General features: G+C 31.7%; 1 protein-coding gene across 2 annotated transcripts in view; it reads left to right on the top strand.

Annotated features, from left to right (window-relative positions):
* The first annotated feature begins 3783 nt into the window (after positions 1-3783).
* The window catches only part of LOC140372038 (uncharacterized), a 62342-nt gene continuing 40474 nt past the window's right edge, over positions 3784-25651 (top strand). Inside the window, exons 1-2 of one of the 2 annotated variants that reach the window (XM_072459293.1) lie at positions 3825-3898; positions 3998-4192. The gene's annotated coding sequence lies outside the window, so the exon portion shown is untranslated. Of the gene's footprint in view, positions 4193-25651 lie in introns of both variants that reach the window. The other variant, XM_072459292.1, reaches the window with a different exon arrangement.

Below are 25651 nucleotides of genomic sequence, written 5' to 3'. Positions count from 1 at the left end.
GTGTGTCAGATGCCCTCCTTGTGTGAATCAGATGCCCTCCCTGTGTGTATCAGATGCCCTCCTTGTGTGAATCAGATGCCCTCCCTGTGTGTGTCAGATGCCCTCCCTGTGTCAGATGCCCTCCCTGTGTGTGTCAGATGCCCTCCCTGTGTCAGATGCCCTCCCTGTGTGTGTCAGATGCCCTCCCTGTGTGAGTCAGATGCCCTCCCTGTGTCAGATGCCCTCCCTGTGTCAGATGCCCTCCCTCCCTGTGTCAGCTGCCCTCCCTGTGTCAGATGCCCTCCCTGTGTGTGTCAGATGCCCTCCCTGTGTGTGTCAGATGGCCTCCCTGTGTGTGTCAGATGCCCTCCCTGTGTCAGATGCCCTCCCTCCCTGTGTCAGCTGCCCTCCCTGTGTCAGATGCCCTCCCTGTGTGTGTCAGATGCCCTCCCTGTGTGAGTCAGATGCCCTGGTAAAGTAGAGCTCTTGGTAAAACACATGTTAAATGTTTTTCAGTGAAAAGAAAACAACTAACAACAATTCCTCCTTGAACCGACACCTTAACGTGGTGGAGGGGTTTGAGCGCCCGAATGATCCCGGGAGCTATGTTGTCGGGGGCTTCAAGCCCCTGGTAGGGTCTCCCAAGGCAAACAAGTCCTAGGTGACGGGTCAGACAAAGATCGGTTCAGAAGCCTCTTATGATGACTAAAAGAACAAGTCCGTTTACGTCGCCCGGATCGGCGTCACCGGGGCCCCATCCTGGAGCCAGGCCTGGGATGGGTGCTCGATGGTGAGCGCCTGGTGGCCGGGTCTTACCCCACGGGGCCCGGCAGGGCACAGCCCGAAGGAGCGACGTGGGGCCGCCCTCCCGTGGGCCCACCACCCGCAGGAGGATCCATAAGGGCCCGGTGCAGAGAGATCTGGGCGGCAGTCGACGGCAGGGGCCTCGGCGACCAGATCTCCAGACACAGAGACTAACTCTGGGGACATGGAACGTCACCTCGCTGGGGGGAAAAGAGCCTGAGCTTGTGCGGGAGGTTGAGCGATACCGACTAGATATAGTCGGCCTCACCTCCAGCACAGTTTGGGCTCTGGAACCCATCTCCTCGAGAGGGGCTGGACGCTCCACTTCTCTGGTGTTGCCCGCGGGGAGAGGCGGCGGGCTGGTGTGGGCTTGCTTATAGCCCCTCAGCGTCCCTCCACCTTCGGGTGGGGGACAGGTCTCTCACTGTTGTGGCGGCCTACGGGCCGAACAGCAGTGCAGAGTACCCGGCCTTCTTGGAGTCCTTGGGAGGGGTACTGGACAGTGCACCGACCGGGGACTCCGTTTTTCTACTGGGGGACTTCAACGCCCACGTGGGCAATGACAGTGACACCAGGGGAGGGGTGATCGGGAAGAACGGCTCCCCCGATCTGAACCCGAGTGGTGTTCAGTTATTGGACTTCTGTGCTAGCCACGGTTTGTCCATAACAAACACCATGTTCAAGCACAAGGGTGTTCGTCAGTGCACATGGCACCAGGACACCCTAGGCCGGAGGTCAATGATCGACTTTGTTGTCGTGTCATCTGACCTCCAGCCGCGTGTCTTGGACACTCGGGTGAAGAGAGGGGCGGAGCTGTCAACCGATCACCACCTGGTGGTGAGTTGAATCCGCTGGCGGAGGAGGAAGCCGGACAGACTTGGCAGACCCAAGCGCATTGTGAGGGTCTGTTGGGAACGTCATGTGGAGCCCTCTGTCAGTAGGGTATTCAAGTCGCACCTCCGGGAGAGCTTCTCCCATGTCCCGGGGGAGGTTGGGGACATTGAGTCCGAGTGGACCATGTTCTCCGCCTCCATTGTTGATGCGGCTGCTCGGAGCTGTGGTCGCAAGGTCTCCGGTGCCTGTCGTGGCGGCAACCCCCGAACCCGGTGGTGGACACTGGAAGTAAGGGATGCCGTCAGACTGAAGAAGGAGGCCTTATTAGGCCACTCTGGCTTGTAGGTCTCCGGAGGTCATCGACAGGTATCGGCAGGCCAAGCGAGCCGCGGCTCGTGCTGTCGCAGAGGCAAAAACCCGGGCATGGGAGGAGTTCGGGGAGGCCATGGAGGAGGACTATCGGTCGGCACCAAAGAAATTCTGGCAAACCGTCCGGCGCCTCAGGAGGGGGAAGCAGTGTCCCACCAACACCGTTTACGGTGCGGGTGGAGGCCTGCTGACCTCGACTGGGGATGTCGTCGGACGGTGGAAGGAATACTTTGAGGATCTCCTTAATCCCACAGTCACGTCTTCCGAAGAGGAAGTAGAGACCGGGGAGTCAGAGGCTGGCTCATCCATCACCCAAGCTGAAGTCACTGAGGTTGTTCGCAAACTCCTCGGTGGCTCCGGGGGTGGATGAGATCCGCCCTGAGGACCTAAAGTATCTGGATGTTGTAGGACTGTCTTGGTTGACACGTCTCTGCAACATCGCGTGGCGTTCGGGGACCGTGCCTCTGGACTGGCAGACCGGGGTGGTGGTCCCTCTGTTCAAGAAGGGGGACCGGAGGGTGTGTTCCAACTACAGAGGGATCACACTCCTCAGCCTCCCGGGTAAGGTCTATTCCAAGGTCCTGGAGAGGAGAATCCGACCGATAGAGCAGGAGCTGTGTTCACTGCAGTAAGTCAGACCTGTTCCCAGTGCATGTTGGACTCCGCCAGGGCTGCCCTTTTTCACCGGTTCTGTTCATAGTTTTTATGGACAGAATTTCTAGGCGCAGTCAGGGGTCGGAGGTTGTGGTCAGGGGTCGGAGGGTGTCCGGTTTGGGGACCACAGGATCTCATCTCTGCTGTTTGCAGACGATGTTGTCCTGATGGCTCCATCAAACCCGGACCTGGAGCTGCACTGGGACGAGAGGGAAGCGTCTGGGATGAGAATCAGCTCCAAATCCGAGGCCATGGTTCTCGACCGGAAAAATGTTTTCTTCAACTAAACCAGGTCTAAACCAGGTCTAAACCAGGACTAAACCAGGTCTGAACCAGGTCTAAACCAGGTCTGAACCAGGTCTAAACCAGGACTAAACCAGGACTAAACCAGGTCTAAACCAGGTCTGAACCAGGTCATACAGGGTGCAGATTGTCCAGGACTGGCACGCTGTTGAAGTTTGTAGCAGATGAAGGTTAGGGTTAGGGTTAGGGTTAGGGTTAGGGTTAGGGTTAGGGTCAGGATCAGGATCAGGGTCAGGTCAGGGGTCACCGTGCCCAGGGACCACCTTTCTCTCACATTCTTTCACCAGGGGCAATTTACGTTGGGAGGAGGCCAACCAGAGAGGTCATGTCATGTGGTCTGGCCCAGGAATCAAACCCATAACCTCCTCATTGGGAGGTGAGAGCTCTAACTGCTCTGCCACTGTACTTTAAAACAACTACAATAAATGAATATAAATAATATTGTATAAAATGGAGGCTTGTGCTGTCGCGGTGTTTGCAGCAGGAGGCGCTGTTCCACTAGAACTGAGAGACTTCAAGACTCAGCGTCACAAACTGAAGCAAAAGTTCAGCACAGACCCAGACTAAGACCAGGACTGAACCAGGACTGAACCTGGACTGAACCTGGACTGAACCTGGACTGAACCTGGACTGAACCTGGACTGAACCAGGACTGAACCAGGACTGAAGCAGGACCGAACCTGGACTGAACCAGGACCGAACCAGGACCGAACCTGGACTGAACCAGGACTGAAGCAGGACCCGGTCTAGAGTCCGATTGAGGACTGAACTAGGGTCAGGACTAGAGCAGGACTAAACCAGGTCCAGAACAGGACTAAACCAGGACTAAACCAGGTACAGAACAGGACTAAACCAGGACTAAACCAGGTACAGAACAGGACTAAACCAGGACTAAACCAGGACTAAACCAGGTCCAGAACAGGACTAAACCAGGACTAAACCAGGACTAAACCAGGTCCAGAACAGGACTAAACCAGGACTAAACCAGGACTAAACCAGGTCCAGACCAGGACTAAAGCAGGACTAAAGCAGGACTAAAGCAGGACTAAACCAGGTCCAGAACAGGACTAAACCAGGTCCAGAACAGGACTAAACCAGGTCTAAAGCAGGACTAAACCAGGACTAAAGCAGGAGTAAACCAGGTCCAGAACAGGACTAAACCAGGACTAAAGCAGGACTAAACCAGGACGGAGCTCTGGTGGAACAATGAGACCTTTGTTTGTTGTTCGTTGGCAGTGTTGCAGCTGAGGTCAGTCATGTCTTTTAAACTTCTTTCCAGATCAGAAGTCTGATTTATGTTACAGATTATGTCATAGATTGTTTGGTTTCTCATGTTTTCAGTGATGACTCAAATTTCAATGGAAATTACAGATTTGTTGGTAATAAAAACATGAATAAAGGAAAAGTGCCAAACTCTGAGTTCCAGAGCAGAAACACAGAACATGGAGCGTTATCATGCTATATCTATTATAAATAACACTATATCTATTATAAATAACACTATATCTGTTATAAATAACACTATATCTGTTATAAATAACACTATATCTATTATAAATAACACTATATCTGTTATAAATAACACTATATCTGTTATAAATAACACTATATCTATTATAAATAACACTATATCTGTTATAAATAACACTATATCTGTTATAAATAACACTATATCTGTTATAAATAACACTATATCTATTATAAATAACACTATATCTGTTATAAATAACACTATATCTATCATAAATAACACTATATCTGTTATAAATACCATTATATTTATTATAAATAACACTATATCTATTATAAATAACACTATATTTATTATAAATAACACTATATCTATTATAAATAACACTATATCTGTTATAAATAACACTATGTCTATCATAAATAACATAATATCTATTATAAATAACATTATATCTATTATAAATAACATTATATCTATTATAAATAACACTATATCTATTATAAATAACACTATATCTGTTATAAATAACATTATATTTATTATAAATAACACTATATCTATTATAAATAACACTATATCTATTATAAATAACACTATATCTGTTATAAATAACATTATATTTATTATAAATAACACTATATCTATTATAAATAACACTATATCTGTTATAAATAACACTATATCTATCATAAATAACATAATATCTATTATAAATAACATTATATCTATTATAAATAACATTATATCTATTATAAATAACATTATATCTATTATAAATAACACTATATCTGTTATAAATAATACTATATCTGTTATAAATAACACTATATCTATCATAAATAACATTATATCTATTATAAATAATATTATATCTATTATAAATAACATTATATCTATCATTAATAACATTATATCTATTATAAATAACATTATATCTATTATAAATAACATTATATCTATTATAAATAACATTATATCTATTATTAATAACATTATATCTATCATAAATAACATTATATCTATTATAAATAACACTATATCTGTTATAAATAATACTATATCTGTTATAAATAACACTATATCTATCATAAATAACATTATATCTATTATAAATAATATTATATCTATTATAAATAACATTATATCTATCATTAATAACATTATATCTATTATAAATAACATTATATCTATTATAAATAACATTATATCTATTATAAATAACATTATATCTATTATTAATAACATTATATCTATCATAAATAACATTATATCTATTATAAATAACACTATATCTATTATAAATAACATTATATCTATTATAAATAACACTATATCTATTATAAATAACATTATATCTATTATAAATAACACTATATCTATTATAAATAACACTATATCTATTATAAATGACACTATATCTATTATAAATAACATTATATCTATTATAAATAACACTATATCTATTATAAATAACATTATATCTATTATAAATAACACTATATCTATTATAAATAACATTATATCTATTATAAATAACATGATATCTATCATTAGTAACATTATATCTATTATAAATAACATTATATCTATTATAAATAACATTATATCTATTATAAATAACATTATATCTATTATAAATAACATGATATCTATCATTAGTAACATTATATCTGTTATAAATAACATTATATCTATTATAAATAACATTATATCTATTATAAATAACACTATATCTGTTATAAATAACATTATATCTATTATAAATACCACTATATCTATTATAAATAACATTATATCTATTATAAATAACACTATATCTATTATAAATAACATTATATCTATTATAAATAACACTATATCTATTATAAATAACATTATATCTATTATAAATAACATGATATCTATCATTAGTAACATTATATCTATTATAAATAACATTATATCTATCATTAGTAACATTATATCTATTATAAATAACATTATATCTATTATAAATAACATTATATCTATTATAAATGACATTATATCTATCATTAGTAACATTATATCTATTATAAATAACATTATATCTATTATAAATAACATTATATCTATTATAAATAACATTATATCTATCATTAATAACATTATATCTATTATAAATAACATTATATCTATTATAAATAACATTATATCTATCATAAATAACACTATATCCATCATAAATAACACTATATCTATTATAAATAAAACTATATCTATCATAAATAAAACTATATCTATCATTAATAACACTATATCCATCATAAATAACAAATATATCCATCATAAAAACACTATATTTATCATGAATATATCCATCATAAATAACACTATATCTATCATAAATAACATTATATCCATCATAAATAACACTATATCCATCATAAATAACACTATATCTATCATAAATAACACTATATCTATCATAAATAACACTATATCTATCATAAATAACACTATATCCATCATAAATAAAACTATATCTATCATAAATAACACTATATCTATCATAAATAACACTTTATCTATCATAAATAACAAATATATCCATCATAAAAACACTATATCCATCATAAATAACACGATATCTATTATAAATAACAAATATATCCATCATAAAAACACTATATCTATCTTAAATAACACTATATCTATAATAAATAACACTATATCTATCATAAATAACACGATATCTATTATAAATAACAAATATATCCATCATAAAAACACTATATCTATCATAAATAACACTATATCCATCATAAATAACATTATATCTATCATAAATAACACTATATCTATTATAAATAACACTATATCTATCATAAATAACACTATATCTATCATAAATAACACTACATCTATCATAAATAACACTATATCTATCTTAAATAACACTATATCTATCATAAATAACACTTTATCTATCATAAATAACACTTTATCTATCATAAATAACACTATATCTATTATAAATAACACTATATCTATCATAAATAACACTTTATCTATCATAAATAACACTTTATCTATCATAAATAACACTATATCTATTATAAATAACACTATATCTATCATAAATAACACTTTATCTATCATAAATAACACTTTATCTATCATAAATAACACTTTATCTATCATAAATAACACTTTATCTATCATAAATAACACTATATCTATCATAAATAACATTATATATATTATAAATAACACTATATCTATCATAAATAACACTATATCTATCATAAATAACACTATATCTATCATAAATAACACTTTATCTATTATAAATAACAAATATATCCATCATAAAAACACTATATCCATCATAAATAACACTTTATCTATTATAAATAACAAATATATCCATCATAAATAACACTATATCCATCATAAATAAAACTATATCTATCATAAATAACATTATATATATTATAAATAACACTAAATCTATCATAAATAAAACTATATCTATCATAAATAACATTATATATATTATAAATAACACTATATCCATCATAAATAACACAATATCTATCATAAATAACATTATATATATTATAAATAACACTAAATCTATCATAAATAAAACTATATCTATCATAAATAAAACTATATCTATCATAAATAACATTATATCTATTATAAATAACACTATATCTATTATAAATAACACTATATCTATCATAAATAAAACTATATCTATCATAAATAACACTTTATCTATTATAAATAACAAATATATCCATCATAAATAACACTATATCCATCATAAATAAAACTATATCTATCATAAATAACATTATATCTATTATAAATAACACTATATCTATCATAAATAACATTATATCTATTATAAATAACACTATATCTATCATAAATAAAACTATATCTATCATAAATAACACTTTATCTATTATAAATAACAAATATATCCATCATAAATAACACTATATCTATTATAAATAACACTATATCTATCATAAATAACATTATATCTATTATAAATAAAACTATATCTATTATAAATAAAACTATATCTATCTTAAATAACATTATATCTATCATAAATAACACTATATCCATCATAAATAACACGATATCTATCATAAATAACATTATATATATTATAAATAACACTATATATATTATAAATAACACTATATCTATAATAAATAACATTGTATCCATCATAAATAAAACTATATAGTACTCATAGTACTAAGCCCCACCTCTTCATAGTAATAAGCCCCGCCTCTTCATAGCACTAAGCCCCGTCTCTTCATAGTACTAAGCCCCACCTCTTCATAGTAATAAGCCCCGCCTCTTCATAGTACTAAGCCCCGCCTCTTCATAGTAATAAGCCCCACCTCTTCATAGTACTAAGCCCCACCTCTTCATAGTACTAAGCCCCACCTCTTCATAGCACTAAGCCCCGTCTCTTCATAGTACTAAGCCCCGCCTCTTCATAGTACTAAGCCCCGCCTCTTCATAGTACTAAACCCCGCCTCTTCATAGTACTAAGCCCCGCCTCTTCATAGTACTAAGCCCCACCTCTTCATAGTACTAAGCCCCACCTCTTCATAGTACTAAGCCCCACCTCTTCATAGTACTAAGCCTCTCTTCATAGTACTAAGCCCCGTCTCTTCATAGTACTAAGCCCCGCCTCTTCATAGTACTAAGCCCCGCCTCTTCATAGTACTAAACCCCGCCTCTTCATAGTACTAAGCCCCGCCTCTTCATAGTACTAAGCCCCGCCTCTTCATAGTAATAAACCCCGCCTATTCATAGTACTAAGCCCCTTCTCTGAATAGTACTAAGCCCCGCCTCTTCATAGTACTAAACCCCGCCTCTTTATAGTACTAAGCCCCGCCTCTTTATAGTACTAAGCCCCACCTCTTCATAGTACTAAGCCCCGCCTCTTCATAGGACTAAGCCCCGCCTCTTCATAGTACTAAGCCCCGCCTCTTCATAGTACTAAGCCCCTCTTCATAGTACTAAGCCCCACCTTTTCATAGTACTAAGCCCCTCTTCATAGTACTAAGCCCCACCTCTTCATAGTACTAAGCCCCTCTTCATAGTACTAAGTCCCACCTCTTCATAGTACTAAGCCCCACCTCTTCATAGTAATAAGCCCCGCCTTTTCATAGTACTAAACCCCGCCTCTTCATAGTACTAAGCCCCACCTCTTCATAGTACTAAGCCCCACCTCTTCATAGTACTAAGCCCCGCCTCTTCATAGTACTAAGCCCCACCTCTTCATAGCACTAAGCCCCTCTCCATAGTACTAAGCCCTACCTCTTCATAGTACTAAGCCCCACCTCTTCATAGTAAAAAGCCCTGCCTCTTCATAGCACTAATCCCCGCCTCTTCATAGCACTAATCCCCGCCTCTTCATAGTACTAAGCCCCACCTCTTCATAGTACTAAGCCCCTCTTCATAGTACTAAGCCCGACCTCTTCATAGAACTAAGCCCCACCTCTTCATAGTAATAAGCCCCGCCTCTTCATAGTACTAAGCCCCGCCTCTTCATAGCGCTAAGCCCCGCCTCTTCATAGTACTAAGCCCCGCCTCTTCATAGTACTAAGCCCCGTGGCTTCATAGTACTAAGCCCCGCCTCTTCATAGTACTAAGCCCCACCTCTTCATAGCACTAAGCCCCGCCCCTTCATAGGACTAAGCCCTGCCTCTTCGTAGTACTAAGCCCCGCCTCTTCATAGTACTAAGCCCCTCTTCATAGTACTAAGCCCCACTTCTTCATAGAACTAAGCCCCACCTCTTCATAGCACTAAGCCCCACCTCTTCATAGTACTAAGCCCCACCTCTTCATAGTACTAAGCCCCACCTCTTCATAGTACTAAGCCTCTCTTCATAGTACTAAGCCCCACCTCTTCATAGTACTAAGCCCCACCTCTTCATAGTACTAAGCCCCTTTTCATAGTACTAAGCCCCGCCTCTTCATAGTACTAAGCCCCTCTTCATAGTACTAAGCCACACAGAAAACAGAAATTTACTGAACACATTTTTAACAATAATTGACAGAGGCAAGATCAGGCAAACACACAGGCCACAGCATGACAAACAAAAGGTTTTATTAAGTTACAAAAAAGATTTTTTATATTTTTGCTTAAAAATAAAATTGACAACTTGGAAAGAGCAAATCACAGCAACAGTGACAATCACACAATATACATACAATATATACATGTTTTATACACATTATATACACAAGATATACACAGTATATACACAATATATACATGTTATATACACAATATATCCACAATATATACACAGTATATAAACAATATTTACACAATATATACACAATATATACACAATACATACACAATATATACATGCTATATAAACATTATATACAAAATATATACACAGTATATACACAATATATATACAATATATACACAATATATACATAGTATATACACAATATATACACAATATATACACATTATATACACAATATATACATGTTATATCCACAATATATCCACAATATATACACAGTATATACACAATATATACACAATATATACATGCTATATACACATTATATACACAGTATATACACATTATATACTCAATATATACACTATATATATATATATATATATATATATATATATATACACAATATATACACAATATATACATGTTATATACACAATATATACACAATATATACACACTGTTCATGAGCAACAGTGACAATTACACTGTTCATCAGCAACAGTGACAATCACACTGTTCATGAGCAACAGTGACAATCACACAATATTCATACAATATATACATGTTTTATACACATTATATACACAAGATATACACAGTATATACACAATACATACATGTTATATACACAATATATACACAATATATATACATTATATACACAATATATACACAATATATACACAATATATTCACAGTTTATACAAAATATATACATGTTGTATACACAATATATACAAAATATATGCACAATATATACACATTATATACACAATATATACACAATATATACACATTCTATACACAATATATACAAAATATATACACAATATATACACAATATATACACAATATATACACAGTATATACACAATATATACACAATATATACTCAATATATACACAATATTTACACAATATATACACAATATATACACAATACATACACAATATATACATGCTATATAAACATTATATACAAAATATATACACAGTATATACACAATATATATACAATATATACACAATATATACATAGTATATACACAATATATACACAATATATACACATTATATACACAATATATACATGTTATATCCACAATATATCCACAATATATACACAGTATATACACAATATATACACAATATATACACAATATATACATGCTATATACACATTATATACACAGTATATACATATTATATACTCAATATATACACTATATATATATATATATATATATATACACAATATATACACAATATATAAACACTGTTCATGAGCAACAGTGACAATCACACTGTTCATCAGCAACAGTGACAATCACACAATATACATACAATATATACATGTTTATACACATTATATACACAAGATATACACAGTATATACACAATATATACATGTTATATACACATTATATACACAATATATACACAATATATACACAATATATACACATTATATATACAATATATACACAATATATACACAATATATACACAGTATATACAAAATATATACATGTTATATACATAATATATACAAAATATATACACAATATATACACATTATATACACAATATATAAACATTATATACACAATATATACAAAATATATACACAATATATACACAATATATACACAGTATATACACAATATATACACAATATATATACAATATATACACAATATATATACATAATATACACAATTTATACACATTATATACACAATATATGTACAATATTTACACAATATATACACAATATATATACAAAATATACACATTATATACACAATATTTACACAGTATATACACAATATTTACACAATATATATACAATATATACACAATATATACATGCTATATACACATTATATACACAATATATACACAGTATATGCACATTATATACACATTACATACAAAATATATACACAATATATATACAATATATACACAATATATACACAGTATATACACAATATATACAAAATATATACACAATATTTACACATTATATACACAATGTATACACAATATATAGGCAAGGCAAGGCAAGGCAAGTTTATTTGTAGAGCACATTTCATACACAAGGCAATTCAAAGTGCTTCACAGCAGGAAAAATGCATTCAAATCACAAAGAAATTACAGAAACAGAAATACAATAAAATTAACTAAATTAAAAATAATCAATTCAACTGATTTTCTAAACTAATAAAATCACAAACAAACGAGAAGAGTGCAAAGAAAAAATCCTTTCAGTCATATGCGCAGCTAAACAAAACTGTTTTTAGCTTAGATTTGAACATTGTCAGAGTAGAAGCCTGTCTCACATCTTCAGGAAGACTGTTCCAGATTTTAGCTGCATAAAACTGAAACACAGATTCCCCATGTTTTGTCCTGACTCTGGGCACCAGCAAGAAGCCGGTCCCTGAGGTCCTCAGAGTCCGAGATGGTTCATATGGCACTAACATATCCAAGATGTACTTTGGTGCTAGGCCATGGAGAGACTTGTACACAAGCAGAGCTGCTTTAAAGTCTATTCTCTGAGCCACAGGGAGCCAGTGCAGAGACCTGAGAACAGGACTAATGTGATCATACTTCCTGGTTCTAGTCAGGACCCGAGCAGCAGCGTTCTGGATGTACTGCAGCTGTTTTACAACTCGTTTGGAGAGGCCAGTGAGCAGGCCGTTACAGTCTAATCTACTGGAGACAAACGCATGGATAAGTCTCTCTAAATCTGGTTTTGACACTATATTTTTGATTTTGGCAATGTTTTTTAGATGGTAAAAAGCTGCTGATGTTATTGATTTGACGTGGCTATTAAAGTTCAAGTCTGAGTCCATTATTACCCCCAGATTTCTAATTTGGTTTGTAGGTTTTAGAGCGAGACTCTGGAGGTGACCGCTAACACTTTCTCTTTGTTTCTGTGGGCCAAAAAACATTATTTCAGTCTTGTCTGAGTTCAGCTGGAGAAAGTTCTTTTGCATCCACAAACTGATCTGTTGGATGCAGTGACAGAGTGAATCTACTGGTCCATAGTCACCTGCCGATAGTGAAACATAGATCTGAGTGTCGTCTGCATAATTGTGATAGGACACATTTTCACTGCGTATCAACTGACCCAACGGCAGCATGTAGAGGTTGAACAGAAGGGGACCCAGGACTGACCCTTGGGGCACTCCACAGGTCAGGGTCATGTGGTCTGAGACACAGCTACCAATTTCAACAAAGTACTTCCTGTCTTCCAGATAGGACCTTAACCAGTTTAGGGCAGTGCCAGTGATGCCCACCCAGTCCTCTAGTCTCTGTAAGAGGATCCCATGATCGACAGTGTCAAAAGCAGCACTCAGATCTAACAGAATTAAGACTGAGGCTTTGCCCGTGTCAGTGTTCAGGCGGATGTCATTTGTCACCTTGACAAGAGCAGTCTCAGTGCTGTGATGAGGTCTAAAACCTGACTGAAAAACATCAAATGAGTTGTTTATTAAGAGGAAATCTGTGAGCTGTTGGTAAACAACCTTTTCAAGGACTTTGCCCAAAAATGGCAGATTAGAGATGGGCCGGTAATGACTCAGTACTGCGGCATCAAGACTGCTCTTCTTTAGGAGAGGCTTTATGACCGCAGTTTTCAAAGACATTGGGAATGTTCCAGATTGAAGCGACATGTTAACTATGTGAGTGAGTGGTGCTAACAAACTGTTCAGCACAGACTTTAGAAATCTGGTGGGTAACACATCAAGGTAGCATGTAGATGAACTCAGACTGGTGATGATCTCATGGACAGTTTTGTCAGTTACTGGTGCAAAGTGAGTTAGCTCTAAGTGTCTAATTTTTTGCATTGTGGGATTTATAGCATTTTTAATGCCCTGAACTTTGTCATTAAAGAATAATGCAAACTCATTACACTTGGATGTGGAAATGAGTTCTAATGGCAGCTGAGCTGGAGGGTTTGTTAATCTGTTTACTGTGGCAAACAGGACACGCGAGTTGTTACTGCAGCTTCCAATTATTTCAGAAAAATTTCTTTCCCTAGTTCTACATAAGATTAGGTTGTACATGTTCAGCTTTTCTTTGTAAATCTCTTTTTGAACCTGGAGCTTTGACTTGCGCCATTTCCGTTCGGCCCTGCGGCACTCCCTTTTCTGTGCCCTGACCGAATCATCATTTCTCCACGGCGCCTTCTGCTTATTTTTAACCATTTTAGCCTTTATAGGGGCGATGGTGTCCAGAACATTCAAAACACTAGATGTAACAGATTTCAACAAATCATTTACATTAGAACATGAGACATTTTCAAAGTTTATCATTTCCATAAACAGTGCACCTGTGACATCACTTATGTGTCTCCTCTGAACAACTGCAGGACCAACCGGAGGTTTGGGAGAAACAGACAGGTCAAAGAAGACACAGAAATGATCAGACAGAGCAACATCGATCACATTAACATTTGAAATATTTACCCCCTTTGTAATTATGAGATCTAGAGTGTGTCCTTTGCTGTGGGTGGGGCCTCTCACATGCTGAGTAAGACTGAAGGTTTCAAGGACAGCATCAAGCTCTTTAGCGTTTCTGTCACAAATATTATCAACATGCACGTTGAAATCACCTGTAATGACCAAACCATCAAAGTCTGTGCATATGACTGAAAGCATCTCAGTAAAATCATCAATAAAACTTTGGCAGTGCTGGGGAGGCTTGTATAAAACAATGAAGAGAATGGATGGAGACCGTTTTAGCTCCATTTTAAAGGATACATACTCAAATGATGAAAACACCCCAAAAGACAACCTGCGGGTGATTATTTCATCTCTAAAGACAGCACAGACTCCACCCCCTTTTTTGTTTTCTCGTGTTTCAGATTCAAACTTAAAGTTGGGTGGAGCAGATTCTATCAGAACTACATTTCCTGTGTTTTTGTCAAGCCATGTTTCAGTTAAAAACATAAAATCAAGATTATAAGAAGAAATAAAATTATTAATTAAGAGAGATTTGTTACATAAGGATCTGACATTTAGCACAGCAAGTTTCAGACTAGTTTCAGTGGGACTGGGCTTTATCTTTTCACAGGGAATATGAATCACATTTCTCAGATTGGGCCTGACTCGCATTTTGTTTTTCCATCTGTGTGATGATGTGACTACAGAAATAGCACTAGGGGGGGCTCTTTTTACATAGGGCCCCGGGTTGGTTTGATTTTTAATGTGACAATAAGTCCCGGCAACGCTGAGACCCAGTGCATCCTAGCTATGGGAGATACCAGGTAAAAGGCGAGGTTGGATGGGTGGTGGGGCTTTTGTAGCCAAGGAGAGTTTGGGACCAGGTGAGAGGCGAGGGGGGATGGGTGGTGGGGCTTTTGTTGGTGTAGTCGGCATAGCCCTTGCTATATTGGGCGTGAGTGGAGCCATCTTAATGCCTGATTTGATCAGACTTTCAAAATGGCTGGGAAGGCCCATGGGTGAGAGTGGAGATGAGAAGGAGAATGATGAATCTTTAGTGGGAGTAGATGTTGCAGGGGGAACCCAGGGCTGGTGTGAAGGCAGGGGCGATGACAGGGATGTTGTTGGGCTTGTCACAGATGGGTCCAAGGCCTTTGAAGATTGTTCCTTTGCTGGAGGCGGTGGAGGTGAATGTGGAGCAGCTGGAGCTGAATCCTTTGCTGGTGGTGGTGGAGCAGCTGCTGATGAATCCTTTGGTGGAGGCTGAGGTTGTGGTGCTTTTGATGTTGAAACATTGGCTCGGTCTCTGGCTGAGGGAGCAGGAATTCTTCTCTCATTCCTCTCTTCTCTAACTATCTGCTCAGGACCCTGTCCAGGCCCAGTCCAATGCCTCAGAGCGTGGAGCAGGTTCTCTGTCAGCACCCTCACTCCACCTCTGCATAGGTGGGGGCCATTTCTCTTAAACAGGTCCTCTCGTTTCCAGAATAGATAGAAGTTCTCAATGTAGTGTAGTCCTCTCGGGGAACACTCTTTGGACAGCCATGTGTTCAGCTGAAGAAGCCGGCTAAACTTGTTTATCCTCCTGTCGATGTTTGGAAGAGGTCCACTTATGAAAGTTTTGATTTCCATTTTATCAAGCACGTCGAATAACTTCAAGAAGTCTTTTTTCAAAACTTCAGTCTGTTCCCGCCGCATGTCCACTGCACCCACGTGCACAATCAGCTGTTTAGCTCCTCCATGCTTAGCCATAATATTTGGAAGGAGTGACGTTATCTCAGAAACAGTGGCGCTTGGAAAAGAATGTGTGTTTATCTTTTCATGCGTCACGTGACTTATCGCGCCGTCCCCAACCAAAACAATCTGCGTGACCTTGGCTCCTGGCACAGATCCTCCTCGCTGTATTTTGGCCACGTCATCTTTCCTTTTTTCATTTAATTCCATCTCTGAAAGTGGTAAAAATCTGTTGGTGAGCTGTATTTTAGGTGACTTCACGTTATCTTTGTATCGTTTAGGCTTTGCTCCAAGTTTGTTCCAAGAAACAGCCTGGTCTTTCTGGTTTTTAGACAGTTTTGGAAACGACACAGAGTCACTGCGGTTTAGGTTGAAAGTAGCAGTTTTTCTTGTAAAAAGTGTGCTCTTCTTACCGTCGGTTGACACAGGAATGGTATCGTGAAGAACTTTTTCAGATTCCAAAACAAATATCCGTGTTTTCAGCTCATTAATTTCTTGTTGATATTTCTGACAGCGTTCACAGTCTTTCTCCCTTCTTCTCCCGGACATGTCGCTGGCGTCAGATATGTCGTTAGAACTGGAAAAATGTTCTTAAAATCCTTGGTTTACTTGAAAAAGTCTAAAGCAAAAATGTTTGGAAGACAAAAACTGATTAAAAAGCAAAATAAATAAGGAAAGCAGCGATAGCAAGCGGAGCGAGCAAAAAAAGCGTGTGGACTCTTCGGAAGCAGGTTAAAACACATTATATACAATATATATGTTATTTCCACAATATATCCACAATATATATACACAATATATACACAATATATACATGCTATATACACATTATATACACAGTATATACACAATATATACACATTATATACACAATATTTACAAAATATATACACAATATATACACAATATATACACAATATATATACAATATTTACTAAATATTTACACAATATATACAGAATATATACACAATATATATACAATATTTACTAAATATATAACCAATATATATACAATATATACACATTATATACAAAATATATACACAAGATACACACAGTATATACACAATATATACATGTTATATACACATTATATACACAATATATACACAATATATACACATTATATATACAATATATACACAATATATACATGTTATATACATATTATATACACAATATATACACAATATAAACACATTATATATACAATATATACACAATATATACACAGTATATACGAAATATATACATGTTGTATACAAAATATATACACAATATATACACATTATATACACAATATATACACAATATATATACAATATATACACATTATATACACAATATATACACAGTATATACACAATGATTACACAATATATATACAATATATACACAATATATACATGCTAAATACACATTATATACACAATATATACACAGTATATACACAATATATACACATTACATACACAATATATACACAATATATATACAATATATACACAATATATACATAGTATATACACAATATATATACACAGTATATACACAATATTTACACAATATATATACAATATATATACAGAATATATACACAGTATATACACAATATATACAAAATATATACACAATATATACATAGTATATACACATTATATCCACAATGTATACACAATATATACACATTATATACACAATATATATGTTATATCCACAATATATCCACAATATATACACAGTATATACACAATATATATAAAATATATACATTATATACACAGTATATACACAACATATACAAAATATATACACAATATATACAGAATATATACACAGTATATACACAATATATATACAATATATACACAATATATATACAATACATACACATTATATACACAATATATATACAATATTTACCCAATCTATACACAATATATACACAATATATATACAATATATACACATTATATACACAACATATACATAATTATATAAACAATATATACACAATATATATACAATATATACACATTATATACACAATATATATGTTATATCCACAATATATACACAATATATACACAGTATATACACAATATATACACAATATATTTATGCTATATACACATTATATACACAGTATATACACAATATATACACATTACATACACAATATATACACAATAGATATACAATATATACACAATATATACACAGTATGTACACAATATATACAACATATATACACAATATATACACAGTATATACACAATATTTACACAATATATATACAATATATACACAATATATACATGCTAAATAAACATTATATACACAATATATACACAGTATATACACAATATATACACATTACATACACAATATATACACAATATATATACAATATATACACAATATATACATAGTATATACACAATATATATACAATATATACACAGTATATACACAATATTTACACAATATATATACAATATATACACAATATATACATGCTATATACACATTATATACACAATATATACACAGTATATGCACAATATATACACATTACATACACAATATATACACAATATATATACAATATATACACAATATATACATAGTATATACACAATGTATATACAATATATACACAATATATACACAGTATATACACAATATATACAAAATATATACACAATATTTACACATTATATACACCATATATACACAATATATACACATTATATACACAATATATATGCTATTTCCAAAATATATCCACAATATATATACACAATATATACACAATATATACATGCTATATACACAGTATATACACAATATATACACATTATATACACAATATTTACAAAATATATACACAATATATACAGAATATATACACAATATATATACAATATTTACTAAATATATACACAATATATATACAATATATATATACATTATATACAAAATATATACACAATATATATATGTTATATCCACAATATATACACAATATATACACAGTATATACACAATATATACACAATATATACATGCTATATACACATTATATACACAGTATATACACAATATATACACATTATATACACAATATATACACAATATATATATATATATATATATACACAATATATACACAATATATACATGTTATATACACAATATATACACAATATATACACACTGTTCATGAGCAACAGTGACAATCACACTGTTCATGAGCAACAGTGACAATCACACAATATACATACAATATATACATGTTTATACACATTATATACACAAGATACACACAGTATACACAAAATATATACATGTTATATACACATTATATACACAATATATACACATTATATATACAATATATACACAATATATACACAGTATATACAAAATATATACATGTTATATACACAATATATACAAAATATATACACAATATATACAATATATGTACACATTGTATACACAATATGTACACATTATATACACAATATATACACATTATATACACAATATATACACAATATATATACAATATATACACATTATATACACAATATATACACAGTATATACACAATATTTACACAATATATATACAATATATACACAATATATACATGCTAAATACACATTATATACACAATATATACACAGTATATACACAATATATACACATTACATACACAATATATACACAATATATATACAATATATACACAATATATACATAGTATATACACAATATATATATACAATATATACAGAATATATACACAGTATATACACAATATATACAAAATATATACACAATATATACATAGAATATACACATTATATACACAATGTATACACAATATATACACATTATATACACAATATATATGTTATATCCACAATATATACACAGTATATACACAATATATATACAATATATACATTATATACACAGTATATACACAACATATACAAAATATATACACAATATATACAGAATATATACACAGTATATACACAATATATATACAATATATACACAATATATATACAATACATACACATTATATACACAATATATATACAATATTTACCCAATATATACACAATATATACACAATATATATACAATATATACACATTATATACACAACATATACATATTATATACACAATATATACACATTATATACACAATATATTTATGCTATATACACATTATATACACAGTATATACACAATATATACACATTACATACACAATATATACACAATATATATACAATATATACACAATACATACACAATATATACATGCTATATATACATTATATACACAATATATACATAGTATATACACGATATATATACAATATATACACAATATATACATGTTATATACACATTATATACACAATATATACACAGTATCCATCCATCCATCCATTTTCTACCGCTTGTTCCCTCTCTGGGGTCGCGGGTGACTGGAGCCTATCCCAGTGACTTTGGGCCTTAGGCGGGGTACACCCTGGACAGTGGCCAACTTGTCGCAGGGCTTATACACAGTATATACACAATATTTACACAATATATATACAATATAAACACAATATATACACAATATATACTTGTATATACACATTATATAAACAATATATACACATTACATACACAATATATAAACAATATATATACAATATATACATAGTATATACACAATATATATAGAATATATACACAATATATACACAGTATATACACAATATATACAAAATATATACACAATATTTACACATTATATACACAATGTATACACGATAAATACAAATTATATCCACAATATATGTTATATCAACAATATATCCACAATATATACACAGTATATACACAATATATACACAATATAAACACAATATATAAATGCTATATACACATTATATACACAGTATATACACAATAAATACACATTATATACACAATATATACACAATATATACACAGTATATACACAATATATATATGCTATATACACAATATATACACAATATATACATAGTATATACACATAATATACACAATATATATACAATATATACACAATTCATACACATTATATACACAATATATAAACAATATTTACATAAAATATATACACAATATATACACAATATATATACACTATATACACATTATATACACAATATATACACAATATATACATAGTATATACACAATATATATACAATATATACAGAATATATACACAGTATATACACAATATATACAAAATATATACACAATATATACATAGTATATACACATTATATACACAATGTATACACAATATATACACATTATATACACAATATATATGTTATATCCACAATATATCCACAATATATACACAGTATATACACAATATATATACAATATATACATTATATACACAGTATATACACAACATATACAAAATATATACACAATATATACACAATATATACAGAATATATACACAGTATATACACAATATATATACAATATATACACAATATATATACAATACATACACATTATATACACAATATATATACAATATTTACCCAATATATACACAATATATACACAATATATATACAATATATACACATTATATACACAACATATACATATTATATACACAATATATACACAATATATATACAATATATACACATTATATACACAATATAAATGTTATATCCACAATATATCCACAATATATACAGAGTATATACACAATATATACACAATATATTTATGCTATATACACATTATATACACAGTATATACACAATATATACACATTACATACACAATATATACACAATATATATACAATATATACACAATACATACACAATATATACATGCTATATACACATTATATACACAATATATACATAGTATATACACGATATATATACAATATATACACAATATATACACAATATATACACAGTATCCATCCATCCATCCATTTTCTACCGCTTGTTCCCTTTCTGGGGTCGCGGGTGACTGGAGCCTATCCCAGTGACTTCGGGCCTTAGGCGGGGTACACCCTGGACAGTGGCCAACTTGTCGCAGGGCTTATACACAGTATATACACAATATTTACACAATATATATACAATATAAACACAATATATACACAATATATACTTGTATATACACATTATATAAACAATATATACACATTACATACACAATATATAAACAATATATATACAATATATACACAATATATACATAGTATATACACAATATATATAGAATATATACACAATATATACACAGTATATACACAATATATACAAAATATATACACAATATATACATAGTATATACACATTATATCCACAATGTATACACAATATATACACATTATATACACAATATATATGTTATATCCACAATATATCCACAATATATACACAGTATATACACAATATATATAAAATATATACATTATATACACAGTATATACACAACATATACAAAATATATACACAATATATACAGAATATATACACAGTATATACACAATATATATACAATATATACACAATATATATACAATACATACACATTATATACACAATATATATACAATATTTACCCAATCTATACACAATATATACACAATATATATACAATATATACACATTATATACACAACATATACATAATTATATAAACAATATATACACAATATATATACAATATATACACATTATATACACAATATATATGTTATATCCACAATATATACACAATATATACACAGTATATACACAATATATACACAATATATTTATGCTATATACACATTATATACACAGTATATACACAATATATACACATTACATACACAATATATACACAATAGATATACAATATATACACAATATATACACAGTATGTACACAATATATACAACATATATACACAATATATACACAGTATATACACAATATTTACACAATATATATACAATATATACACAATATATACATGCTAAATAAACATTATATACACAATATATACACAGTATATACACAATATATACACATTACATACACAATATAGACACAATATATATACAATATATACACAATATATACATAGTATATACACAATATATATACAATATATACACAGTATATACACAATATTTACACAATATATATACAATATATACACAATATATACATGCTATATACACATTATATACACAATATATACACAGTATATGCACAATATATACACATTACATACACAATATATACACAATATATATACAATATATACACAATATATACATAGTATATACACAATGTATATACAATATATACACAATATATACACAGTATATACACAATATATACAAAATATATACACAATATTTACACATTATATACACCATATATACACAATATATACACATTATATACACAATATATATGCTATTTCCAAAATATATCCACAATATATATACACAATATATACACAATATATACATGCTATATACACAGTATATACACAATATATACACATTATATACACAATATTTACAAAATATATACACAATATATACAGAATATATACACAATATATATACAATATTTACTAAATATATACACAATATATATACAATATATATATACATTATATACAAAATATATACACAATATATATATGTTATATCCACAATATATACACAATATATACACAGTATATACACAATATATACACAATATATACATGCTATATACACATTATATACACAGTATATACACAATATATACACATTATATACACAATATATACACAATATATATATATATATACACAATATATACACAATATATACATGTTATATACACAATATATACACAATATATACACACTGTTCATGAGCAACAGTGACAATCACACTGTTCATGAGCAACAGTGACAATCACACAATATACATACAATATATACATGTTTATACACATTATATACACAAGATACACACAGTATACACAAAATATATACATGTTATATACACATTATATACACAATATATACACATTATATATACAATATATACACAATATATACACAGTATATACAAAATATATACATGTTATATACACAATATATACAAAATATATACACAATATATACAATATATGTACACATTGTATACACAATATGTACACATTATATACACAATATATACACATTATATACACAATATATACACAATATATATACAATATATACACATTATATACACAATATATACACAGTATATACACAATATTTACACAATATATATACAATATATACACAATATATACATGCTAAATACACATTATATACACAATATATACACAGTATATACACAATATATACACATTACATACACAATATATACACAATATATATACAATATATACACAATATATACATAGTATATACACAATATATATATACAATATATACAGAATATATACACAGTATATACACAATATATACAAAATATATACACAATATATACATAGAATATACACATTATATACACAATGTATACACAATATATACACATTATATACACAATATATATGTTATATCCACAATATATACACAGTATATACACAATATATATACAATATATACATTATATACACAGTATATACACAACATATACAAAATATAT

The sequence above is a fragment of the Eucyclogobius newberryi genome, unplaced genomic scaffold, assembly GCF_026437365.1.
Source record: "Eucyclogobius newberryi isolate DKJ021-1_F unplaced genomic scaffold, fEucNew1.0.hap1 SCAF_22, whole genome shotgun sequence".
In the NCBI taxonomy this organism is placed as follows: domain Eukaryota; kingdom Metazoa; phylum Chordata; class Actinopteri; order Gobiiformes; family Gobiidae; genus Eucyclogobius; species Eucyclogobius newberryi.
The sequence above is the reverse complement of the archived record's forward strand: the minus strand, read 5'-3'. Positions and strand labels throughout refer to the sequence as shown.